Here is a 12,416-nt window from a genome sequence, read left to right as displayed (position 1 = left end):
TTTTTTGTAGTTTTAGTAGAGACGGGGTTTCACCATGTTGACCAGGATGGTCTCGATCTCTTGACCTCGTGATCCACCCGCCTCGGCCTCCCAAAGTGCCGGGATTACAGGCTTAAGCCACCGCGCCCGGCCGAGTTGTTGCTTTTTTAATGCCTGCTCTCAGGAGGCACTCAATGAACAGTCACTGTCAATAGTGTTGTCCCTGTTATTTTATATTATCAACAGCCACAGAAGACAAGTAGGGCAGGTAGTTCACATCTATCTGGTTACAAAGCTTTATAACTCTATCCATATGAAGTTAAATTCCATTTCTCTCTTTGGTTCAGAAAACTTTTGTACCCACAGTCCCTGATTTGTATAAAGAAATCCAAGGGGAACATAAGCCAACAAAGTCCAAATTGCCATATGGCATTACTATCCTGGAGAAAATCCATGTTAGCATTTTATTTCGGCCAGAAGTAGATTAAGGAGATGAAATTTTCAAAATAAATCACAATCAGTTAATTAAAGTAAGGAAAGACTTTTGTTTGTTTTATGATAGAATGGACTGAAGGCAGCTTACAAGTGGCATCACGCCAAGAGGAGGTATTTCCTAGACAAGGGCCTTGCAAACAGGGCTCCCAGGGAGGAGGCGGAGGACTGCTGAATAGACAGGGCTCTGTCGCCTCAACTTCAACCACAGCAGCTTTGCTTTGTTCTGTCACACACACTGAATTTTTCCATGAGGTTTTCTGTGAAGAAAGAAAGTTCCACAGCTGAAACAGTTTAGAGGCAGCCTGCCTAGTCTCATGGCCCCATTCAGCCACTCCATACCTGTGTGACCTCTGCTAAGTCCCTTAACCTCTCTGTGTCTCAGTTTCCTTAATGGTAAAATGAAAATAATATTATTAACAATAATCAATGTGGGGTTGTTCATTAGTTAATATTTGCCAAGCACTTATAACAGCACATATAATATATAATAAATGATTTGTACATATTTGTCAAATGAGTACATAAAATATGAAACCATTATTCACAATTAAGGCTGACAAGCAATCTGAGTAGTTTTCTTTCTCACAGGAAAGAAACAGGCTATATTTTAAATAACCTGCGGACTGAACTGGCCTATGAAGGAAAAATTGCTTTCGAGGACTTTAAGACTAGCAAATCCATTGTACAAATTCCTTATTGCTGATGCACCATAATTTGTCAGTTTCCTCAGTCAATGATGCTAACATCTAATGAAGAGTTTACAATCTACAAAACAATGCACACACATTATTGTGAATTGTAATCCAAGTGATAAACCACCACACCACCAGGCACCCGAGAGAATCTAACTATACCTCATGCTCCAGTTAATGACATGAAAATAGCAGAAGTATTATACAATAAACATACACAAGCGCCTGTTACGGGTTGAATTGTGTCCTTCCTCTAATTTTATGTTAAAGTCTTAACCCCTAGTTTCTCAGAATGGGACCTTATTTGGAAATAGGGTTTTACAGATGTAATTAGTTAAGTAAACATGAGCTCATAGTGCAGTAGGGTGGATCCCTACTCCAATATGACTGATGTGCTTATCAGGAGAGATGTGGCAGAGATGAGAACACCGAATCCCCTGTGAAAATGAAGGCAGAGATCTACTGATGCTTGTATATGCCAAGAAACACCAAAGATTACTAGCAAACCACCAAGCAGGGCAGAGGCAAGAAACAGATCTCTCTCACAGCTCTCAAGAGGAACTAACCATGTAGATACATTGATCTTGGACTTCTAGGCTTTAGAACTCAGAGATGATCCATTTCCATGTTCAAGCCACACTATGTGTGGTATTTTGTTAGAGCACCCCTAGAAAAGGATTATAGGCACTGTTGATAGTCTAGAGACTGTAACAAGGGTGTTTCCTTTCTTTACTTAACCCTTGATTCATATATTGAGAGACTAAATATTTATTGAAAGCCACTGTGTTAGGAGCTGTGGCTACAGGGCTGAGCCAAAGACCCTAATTTCATGGGATTTTCAGTATAGAGGGAGAGGCAGACATTAAACAACAAGTAAATATAGAGGGGGTCTAAACAAAGTTGTGATGAGTGATATGAAGAAAAGCAGATCAAGGGACTCAGGGTAAAAGGAGATGCTATTCTATACGAGTGGTGAGGAAAGCTGACCTGAGGAAGCAGTATTTGAGCAAAAGATGAAGAAAGTAAGGTGCAAGTCATGTGGCTCTCTTGGATCTAGGAGAAGAGAGTTCCAGGCAAATGGGAAGGCAAGAGCAGAAACTGGCATGTGCCTAGAGTAGTGGTTTTTGTTTTGTTTTGCTTTTGAGACAGAGTCTCACTCTGTTGCCCAGGTCTGAGTGCGGTGGCATAATCTCAGTTTACGTCAACCTCTGCAATTCAAGAGATTCTTGTGCCTCAGCTTCCCAATTAGCTGGGATTACAGAGGTGCACCACCATACTCAGCTAATTTTTTTGTATTTTTAGTAGAGAGGGGGTTTTGCCATGTTGGCCAGGCTGGTCTCAAACTCCTGGCCTTAAGTGATCCACCCACGTTGGCCTCCCAAATTGTTGGGATTACAGGTGTGAGCTACGATGCCCAGCCTCTAGAGCAGTGTTCTAAGAACACCACAGCACAGAGCAAAGCCTACCATTTTCTTTTCTTTTAATGTTGCAAGATCTTTTTCTTTTTTACCTAAGCTTTTTGAGACTTCCAGTTTGTCTAAGGAGTTGTCTCCTGGGCCACATTAAAACGGGTCTAGCCGTTGCTATTATGGATCCCCCAGGATTGAAGCAAAGACAGAGTGAAGCTGTCAGGTACTGCAAAAGTGTAAACAACTGACCCCAGGTCCGCCCAGAAAAGGGGCAACAAAGTCTGGTTGACTGCACAGAGGTATTCTCCACTCACTTCTGGGGTCTGCTGATTGAAAAGCACCATGCTGGATGTCTGGCAGGTTTTGGCTAGCTAGCACTTGAATCTCCTTCCCAGATATGCTGAGGCACCATCTGTATGAGTCTTGCAGGAAAGGTCCCTTGTTCATGCTCACTCCCTGGAGCTGGAGCATAGGGACAGTACCTAGAATCAGCCAATGAGAGCCCGTGCTGGAAGTGCAACTCAGGGACTGGCCATCTGGCTGGTTGGAGCTGGCGGCAGTGGAAATCCAGTCATTATTCAAGAAAGGCAGAGGTCTCTGATACAGAGTGGTGCTTCTTGTCCAAGTGGCAGGAAATTCAGTGGCAGTATCCAGTGGCCAGTAGCTGTGTCAGGAGGATCCTAACCCCTTCATCCCACAGTCTGATTTCACTGGTGTCCTAGCATATGAGATCCTCCCATTTTCCAAACCTAATTTTTCAACATTCCCATCAATTCCAGTAGCTGCTCCATGTTCTCTCAGTAAATTATTCTTCTACTAAGTCAGCCGGAGTCAGTTACTCTGGGTTGCAATCAAGAGCCCTGCTTGGTTTTAGCAGTTTCTGAGTTGTCAGGTTTTCATTTCCTGGTTCTAACAGATTATTTGTTCATTTTTGATCACTATTTTATAGAGCTTGGATATTAGAAACTGAAAATGTTACTACAAAAGTGCCACAAAGATAATTCGGTTATATGAGGGAAAACAGTGAACGTATTTCCAAACCCTGATAAGACTAACCATGTCCTGAATACTAAATAGCACACCTGTTCTGCAGCTACATTACACAGCACAATGGTGACATCCAGTGTCAGCTGGCTAAATCTCAGGTGACTGTGCAGTTTACCTGAAAATGATGCACAGTATACAAAAGACATGCATGTTAACACTGTACTCAAGTTCTGTTTTGAAATAATAATTAAGTTTTGGCTAAGTAGAATTAATTTTATTCAACTACATGCTACTCATTTGTATATACACAGATATTATAGCCAGTGTTATAGAAAATTCTTAGACATAAGATAAAAGCTATTTTGGGGTAAAAATGAAATATTGATGTAAATACAATGTACGAATATCTATTGACAAAGCATGTACCATTTACCAAAACATTTTTCATATATTGCCAAAATTAATCATTACAACAGTGTGTTATAATTATCTTCAGTGTGTGTGTGTGTGTGTGTGTGTGTGTGTGTGTGTGTGTGGCACAAAAAAGGGATGTAAGTTTTTCAAAGTTATAAGAACCTCATCAACTGAACAGATAGGTTGACCCCAAATTCAGATGTCTTTGTAATGAAATAGTCTATCCTCATAGTTCACTGGCATAATTTGAAACAATGAAAAAGAGCTTAAAGTTTCAGCCAGTCCTCAGCAACTAAACTGCAAAGAGGTGCAGAGCACAGGTCTCCCTTCCCATCTGGAGAAGAGTGGGAAAGAGGGGCCAGGATTTTGTTTTGTTTTTTGAGAGGGAGTCTCCCTCTGTTGCTCAAGCTGGAGTGCAGTAGCATGATCTCAGCTCACCACAACCTCCGCCTCCCAGATTCCAGAGATTCTTCTGCCTCAGCCTCCCAAGTAGCTGGGACTACAGGTGCACGCCACCATGCATGGATAATTTTTGTATTTTTAGTAGAGATAGGGTTTCACTATGTTGGCCAGGCTGGTCTCGAACTCCTGACCTAGTGATCTGTCTGCCCCAGCCTTCCAAAGAACTGGGATTAAAGGCTTGATCCCAGTAATCCACTGCTCCAGGCCCAGGATTTGTTAAGTGAAGACTATATTCCAGGTAGGGTATGCTCTCTATAATACTTCTCACATCTGCCCTAAGGTCAGTATTATTCCCGTTTTGCTGATGAAAAGCAAGGCTCAACAAGATTAAGCAAAGATAGCTAGTTGGTGGCCATTGGATCCCAAGCCATGAGTTGTCTGGCTCTTTCTCATGAGTCTGCTAGCTCCTTCTAACTTACCACTTTGCCTCCTGCTACATTCTGAAGGAGTTTCTAAGCCTTACTTCTTGGGCTCAAGATAGTTTAAGAATCAAGGTTTTCCAAAGCAGGTCACTAAGTAACAGTCACAGAACTCCTGTTGGGAGATTCCAGGTGTGTCCTTCAGGAGCCTGAACAGATATCGTTGTCCCAGTAGATTTATTCCATGAACAAATGCAATTTGACGGCATGGCTTAAAAACAAGGGATTTGGACTCAGTTGTTCTGCCTACAAGACTCTGTTCCACTTCCTCACCAGCTGGGAGGTCTTTGAAAGTCATTCAAACTCCCTAAGCCTTGGTTCCTCAACAGAAAATTTTAGATGGGAATGCCAACTTTCTCAGAGTTCTATGAGGATTAAATGAGATAATGCATGAAAAGCGCTTAATGGAATATCTGACCTATAATGCACATTAAATTAATATTAAATAATAATATTTATACTCACAACTTATTGTGGACATTTGCTTGCAGGACATGATTTGAAAGTGTCAATTCCCAAGCTCAGTTTGCCCTTCACTATTCCTTCCTTACCGCATCAGCCAATTATTCTTCCTGATTTGAACTTCTCTATTAACAAGTCAACACAAAAGCTGGTTAACACTTGCCAGTCAAGAAAATATAAAAAGGAAGCTGAAGTTAATGATATATGTCACAGTCACTTGCAGCATTTACAGGATGCCCTTTTAGAAAATGTCATTTGTGATGCTATAAAATATTTTAAGAGTGAACAGTCCAGAAATTTGTAAAATACCTACAGTTTTCTGAGCTTGTCCTGGATTATTTTAGCTTGAAGATAATTTACATCACTTAAAAAATTATCCAGCAAGGGGGAAAAAGGAAACCAGACCAGGTCTGGTGAGTATGTGCAACAGTTGGAACTCCTGTCTGTTGCTGATGGAAATGGAAGATGAGCAGCCGCTGTGGACAATAGCTTGGCAGTCTCCCAGACAGTTAAATACATAGTATACAACCCAGAAACCCCACGCTTTGGTATTTATCTGAGTGAAATGAGAAGTTATATTCTATAAAACCTGCATACAAGTGTTCATAATTGCCAAACACTGTAAACAATTCAAATGTTTACCAACAGGTAAACACAACCCCTCATTAAGAAGGAATGGACCAGGCACAGTGGCTCACACCTGTAATCCCAGTACTTTGGGAGGCCAAGGCAGGCAGATCAACTGATGTCAGGAGTTCGAGAGCAGACTGGCCAACATGGCAAAACCCCATCTCTACTAATTAACAATACAAAAATTAGCCAGTCGTGGTGGTGCACGTCTGTAATCCCAGCTACTCAGGAGGCTGAGGCACAAGAATCACTGCACCTGGGAGAAGGAGGTTGCAGTGAGCTGAGATTGTGCCACTGCACTCCAGGTTGGGTGACAGGGTGAGACTGTCTCAAAAAAAAAAAAAAAAGGAAGGAACTATAGATACACACAACAACATAGATAAGTGTCAAATGCATCATGCTAACTGAAACAGCCAAATTCAAGGGACTACACAGCCTATGGTTCCATCTATTTGACATTCTACAAAAGTGAAAAGTAAAAACTATAGGCATCAAAAGTGATCAGTGGTTGCTTGGGACTGACAGTAGGGAAAAGGTTGACCACAAAAGAAACACATAGGACTTTGGGGTGGGGAAATATATCTTGTTAGTGATCATGGTTCTATGATTATAACAATTTCCCAAAACTTACAATACTCCACACTGAAAAAGGTGAATTTGTACACTGTTATTTAAAAAATAGTAATCTGGCAGAATGTAGAAAAAACAACACACAATTGAGATTTCAAAATCCAAGAACCCTCACTGATTTTATTAGAACTAACTGAAAGCCAAAATTAGCTGGATTTGATTTTCTTCATTCAAATTATTGACCCCCAAAATAAGAATGTAAATGATAAATATACATATATAGCAATGGAATCAGGATTGTTAAAAACAGCAGGCAACTGGGCTGCTGATTCTAGCTCATGCTACAAGACTAATCAATTAAAGTTGGCATTCAGCATGACAGAAACAAGCAAAGCCTTTTAAACATTTTTTAAAACTTAATCATAAGCACTGTTTATTAAAGGTGATAAAGTAGAAGGAAATATATATTAATACCTAAGAAATAGAATATTTGCAACAAGCTTTAAATATAATTCATGAACCTAGACCTTTTTCTAATAGCTTTCTAGATGCACAATATGTTTTCATTCTTCATATTTGTCCATCTGCACATATGCTGTTGGATCAGTGATGAAAATATCTACTTATTCAGGGCCTGAAACAGTCAGGACCATAATTTTCTTTCTTTATTTTGTTTTTTTGAGACAGAGTCTCCCTCTGTCACCCAAGCTGGAGTGCGTGGTGCAATCTCGGCTTACTGCAACCGGGTTCAAGGTTCAAGCAATCTCCTACCTCAGCCTCCCAAGTAGCTGGAACTACAGGTGCATGTCACCACGCCCAGCTAATTTTTGTATTTTTATTAGAGACATGGTTTCACCATGTTGCCCACGCTGGTATCAAACTCCTGACCTCAGGTGATCCACCCGCCTCAGCCTCCCAAAGTACTGGGATTATAGGCGTGAGCCACCCACCACGCCCTGCCATGACCCTAATTTTCATCACCACCTTCGCCCACCCTCCCACACCATAAAGATGTTTGCCTTATCCAAGAGCAGCATCTTACCAAAATCCAGGTGTTAATAGAAAGATAGAAGTGTCAGAGGCAGCTTCTCATTTTGGGTAAAACAAAGTTCCTGTATCAGATCACAACAACATAAGTGACCTCATCAAAATAAAGAGCAGGTTTTACAGCTCAATACTAATCAAGCCTTCTTCCTCTTTATGAACCAACATAGCATGATGAATGTCTCCACCCTGATCCTGATCCCTGGAGTATATGAAAGTGAGAACAATAAAGATGAATTTCTGTAGATGGTAAATACCTCTCAAGAGATACTTGGTGTAAAATCGTCAGTGTAAGGCTAGAAAAAAAATGTATTTGTTTTAGAATTTTAAAAATCCTTACCAAGGAAACAAAGGGATATTACCAATTGAGATTGATTACTCCATCCAGTCACACACAGATCATCAAAACAGTAGTACTATTCTCACTTAGGAGTTTTACAAAGTTGTTTTGACATTTCAAGCAGAAAAAAACGAGTTGCAAATGAAGACATTCAGCTTTGGAAAACGATATTATTTAACCTATGTTGTCTTCTTTTCAAATTGTAGATGTTAAAAAAATCTTTTGCAATCTAAATTGCCAATAAAATAGACTTCAAGGGCTGGGCCCAGTGATTTACATCTGTAATCCCAGCACTTTGGGAGGCCAAGGTGGGAGGATTGCTTAAGGCCAGGAATTGGGGGCCAGTCTAGGTAACACAGTGATACCCAATCTACAAAAAAAAATAATAATAATTAAGCTTGCTGGCACATTCCTGTAGTCCCAGTCATAGAGGAGGCTGAGGCAAGAGGATCACTTGAGCCCAGGAGTTTGAAGCTTCTGTGAGCTAGGATCCTGACACTTCACCCCAGCATGAGTGACAGAATAAGACACTGTCTTGAAAAACACAAAAACAAAAATAGACCTCAAGTTAATCTGATGCTCTTTTTTCTTCCCCAAAAGGAACTTGGAATTTATGTAGTAACTTAAAGGTACTCAGAGAGACATTGTCTTCTTTTTAGGCTCACAGAACTGACTAGATTTTTATAAAAGGATTTCAGTAAACTAGAGAAATCTCTCTAAGAGGATCTCTAAGCATAAATTGTCAAGCATGACCCACATCCCTGAAAATTGCATTTGCCATAATAGTTAGCATAAAGCAGGGTCAATGGAGATTTATAAGAAAACAATTCTGGCTTGGAACTGCTGTTCCAGTTTTCCGATTCCTAATAAGGGTATACCAAAAGTCAATGTTCTTGGAAAGTTAAGAAGTTCCTGTTTCTTTGTTTCTTTGTTTTAGGCAGAGTCTCACTCTGTCGCCCAGGCTAAAGTGCTGTGGCACCATCTCGGCTCACTGCAACCTCCACCTCCCAAGTTCAAGCAATTCTCTTGGCTCAGCCTCCTGAGTAGCTGGGACTACAGGCACATGCCACCACACCCAGCTAATTTTTAAAAATATTTTTAGTAGGGAAGGGGTTTCACCATGTTGGCCAGGCTGGTCTCCAACTCCTGGCCCCAAGCGATCCACCTGCCTCAGCATCCCAAATTACTAAGGAAAGTTAAGAAGTTCTTAATGTTGGTTTGTTCTCTAGACAGTTATACACACACACACACAAAATAACTGCTTAATAGCAACCTCGTTGCTTAACTCTTGGCATTCATATTTAAAATTATAGAAGAGAGTCAAAGCATCAAATAAGATGTTGGCTCATATCAGTTATTCCCAAATTATCCTACCATGGATGCTGCACCAATGTATCTGTTTTACCACGCAAATGTAATTGCAGAAACATCTGCCAAATGGTGAACAAAATGTGGTGTAGCCATGATATGGAATAAATACTAGTTAAGCAATAAATAGGAACCAACTACAGATACACGTGACAACCTGAATAAACCTCAACAACTATTCTAACTGAAAAAAGCCAGATGCTAAAGGCTATATATTGTACGATTCCATCTGTATGAAATGTCCAGGAAAGGCAAATCTAAACAGACAAAATAGATTAGTGGTTGCGTGAGGCTGGGGGTAAGAATGGTGAGTGACTGCAAACAGGCCCCAGGGATGTTTGAAGGATGATGAAATGATCTAAAATTGGATTGTGCCAGTGGTTGTACCATTTGGTAAATTTACCAAAAATCATTGAATTACACACTTGGATGTGTTTTATAGTAGGTAAATTATACCTTCAATAAAGATGTTTAAAGAAAAAAAAAGAGGAAAAGTAAGAATAACTTGAATAAAGATGCTGTTTTCCTCTGGGGGGAAATATAATTGTAGTCATATTTTTCTAATTTACACCAAAAAATAATTTAATGGATAGATATTTTTCAGTTTTAAATTTTTTGTTCATTAATTTTTGTCTCTAGATTATTGTCAGCCATACTACAAGTTTAGTTTTTATTTAATTTGCATGAAATTGATACTTAGCTATTTTAGGTTAATATTTCATAACATCAAACCTGGAACACATGATTCCTAAGTTCTTCCCCAACCTAAACAAAAAGAAAACCACTGAGCAGAATAATATGTGAGCTCCTCTATCATTTTTAGATTTGAGTATTTAAATTAGTGTAAGGGAATATGTGATTTGAAACTAATTTAGTTTCAGTCACTGTCCAAATTGAATGGATCATTGATGTGGTCTGCAAATCTATGCACTTGACTTGGGGTGGCCTGGAAGACTCCAACATAGTAAATTCCAGGAGGACAGAGATGTGTCTTATTTACACAGGGCTGTGTTTGGCCCAGACCCGACTTCCCCTCCCACCTGGTTGGTTCTCCCACACAGAACACAGTGCTCTCAATAAATATTGTTTCAATGAATACATGAATAGGCCCACAAATTTACAGATGCACCAGATAGCTTCTAAAACTGAATGTACACACACAGAATGTACACACACATACTCTCTCTCTCTCTCTCTCTTTTGTTTTCCAAACTCACATATATAGCTGTTTTTGTGCTTAGTAAATGACCTTCATTTAAACCTGTTAGTAAATTCGTGGTAAAATTTTGCCATTATGAAATGTTTTCAATCGATACATGGCCATATAATTTGGATGTAAATATCTCAGTTGGAAAGACGTGAAACTACTGCTTTAAAAGACTTTTATGTTCCCATCAAAATCTTCAATTCTTTCCCTTTGCAGTCATTATTCCAAGCAAATGTACACCTCATTTTTTAGCTTTGTCTAAATCTAGCTATGTTTATTAGCTTTGGCCAAAATTTGGATGCTGTAAATAAATAAGCTAGCAAATAACATGCCTATCACTAATTTGAATAACATGCCTATCACTAATTCACAAAATAGCACCTGTACTAATTTCAAAAATCTCTTTCTAGTTAGGACAAGGTATCAATTTATTTTGTAAATAATAAGAGGTAAGAACCTTCTTATGAGGTCAGCCTGGAAGTACGGTTGTTTTCATTCTTTCTGCAAATATTTGAGGAACCACACAGGGATACTCCCTGCCTTGGGCAGAAATCCCTCTGTGTCAGGGGCCTTCACTCTAGCTGGGGAAAAGCTTAACAACAGCACCAATTGTGTCATCCGGGGTATCTAACACTCCTGCCCAGCTCACATTTCTGGAAAACCAGACTGCTGTAGCTCTGAATATTTAATAGCATTAGGTCAGATCAAAAGGACAAATTATCTCCTTCCTATCGCAAACACAGAATAATTCCTTTTAGTATTCTGACACTTCATCCAATCTATATACACCAAAGAAGTTTTGATTCCTAAAATAAAACAATTACAATATAATGGGGAACAGATACTTATGTACAGGGCTTGTTGCTTGTTCTGATCCTTACATTCAATTTTGTCTTCCCTTCCAAAAAGGCTAAAAATTCACAACTACGTCATCACCCAATCTGAAAATGACACTTGCACAGTCCCATACTATTTTTTAGTAAGACAAAAGCGTTGCTTTGTCTAGCCGCCCAGCACGCTGTAACTTCCAGCTCTAAAATCTTGTGATGCCTACACAACGTTAAGGAAACGGTCAAGCAATGGACTGCTCTTTCTACTACACCTGCAGCTGCAGAAGTCCTTACAAATGAATGAACACAGCCACCTTCATTCATCTCTGCTCTTAAAAAAATGCGAGCGCAGTAATGTGTCAAAGTCATCATACTGAAGTTCCCAGGTCAGGGCGTTTACCGAAGGGGTTTTCTCCAAGGCCACTGAAATTAGCGGGCAGAAATCTCGGGGACCCCTGATAAACGGATTGTATAACATCAACCTAAGTAAATAATCAGGTGTGCGCCCAGCTAAAGAGGGGTTCCCCTCTGCGGAAAAGCAACTCTTCCCAGGGGAGAAGAAACTTCTCGCCCAGAAATCCGAGCCCAGAACCCAGGTTTCCAGGGAGGGTTACCCTCTTCACCAAGGACCCTTTTACAGGAAATGTCCTTGGCGCCAGGAGCTCCGCTGGGGGAAGCCGCTGGAAAGGCACTTGGACACCACACACCTGGCGGGGATGCCGCAGCGTGCTGCAGAGACCAGGCCCGCAGGTGGCCAGACTCGCCTACCTTGGGGGACTCCCAGCCGGCGCGGGGTCCCAGTGCTGCTTCTCCCCTGGGCGTTCGGGCCTTGGGGCCACGGCCGGCTGCCAGGGTCCTGCGAGTGCAGCCGCCACCACCCGCAGGTTTGACTCCGCCCGGCGGGGCGCTCCCAGGGCAGAGTCCGGCGCCGGTGAGGCTCCGGGGAGGAGTCGCGGGACTTGCACGCCCAGCGCTGGAGAGTCAGACTCTGCTCCTCAAGCCCCTCGCTAGGGTGCTGTGCATGGGGGTGGGGATGATCGGCTGCTGCTTTACAAGAAGGTTATATTTGTACCCGAAGATCATAAACTTTTATTTTTAAAATAATTTT

General features: G+C 40.9%; 1 protein-coding gene across 1 annotated transcript in view; it reads right to left on the bottom strand.

The window, feature by feature from the left end:
* The window catches only part of CCDC68 (coiled-coil domain containing 68), a 57,663-nt gene extending 45,457 nt beyond the window's left edge, over positions 1-12,206 (bottom strand). The window contains exon 1 of the mRNA XM_037727679.1: positions 12,077-12,206. The gene's annotated coding sequence lies outside the window, so the exon portion shown is untranslated. The remainder of the gene's footprint in view (positions 1-12,076) is intronic.
* Positions 12,207-12,416: the final 210 nt, after the last annotated feature.

The sequence above is a fragment of the Cebus imitator genome, unplaced genomic scaffold (assembly GCF_001604975.1).
Source record: "Cebus imitator isolate Cc_AM_T3 unplaced genomic scaffold, Cebus_imitator-1.0 Scaffold236, whole genome shotgun sequence".
Classification (NCBI taxonomy): Eukaryota; Metazoa; Chordata; class Mammalia; order Primates; family Cebidae; genus Cebus; species Cebus imitator.
This window is presented reverse-complemented; position numbering and strand designations above follow the sequence as displayed.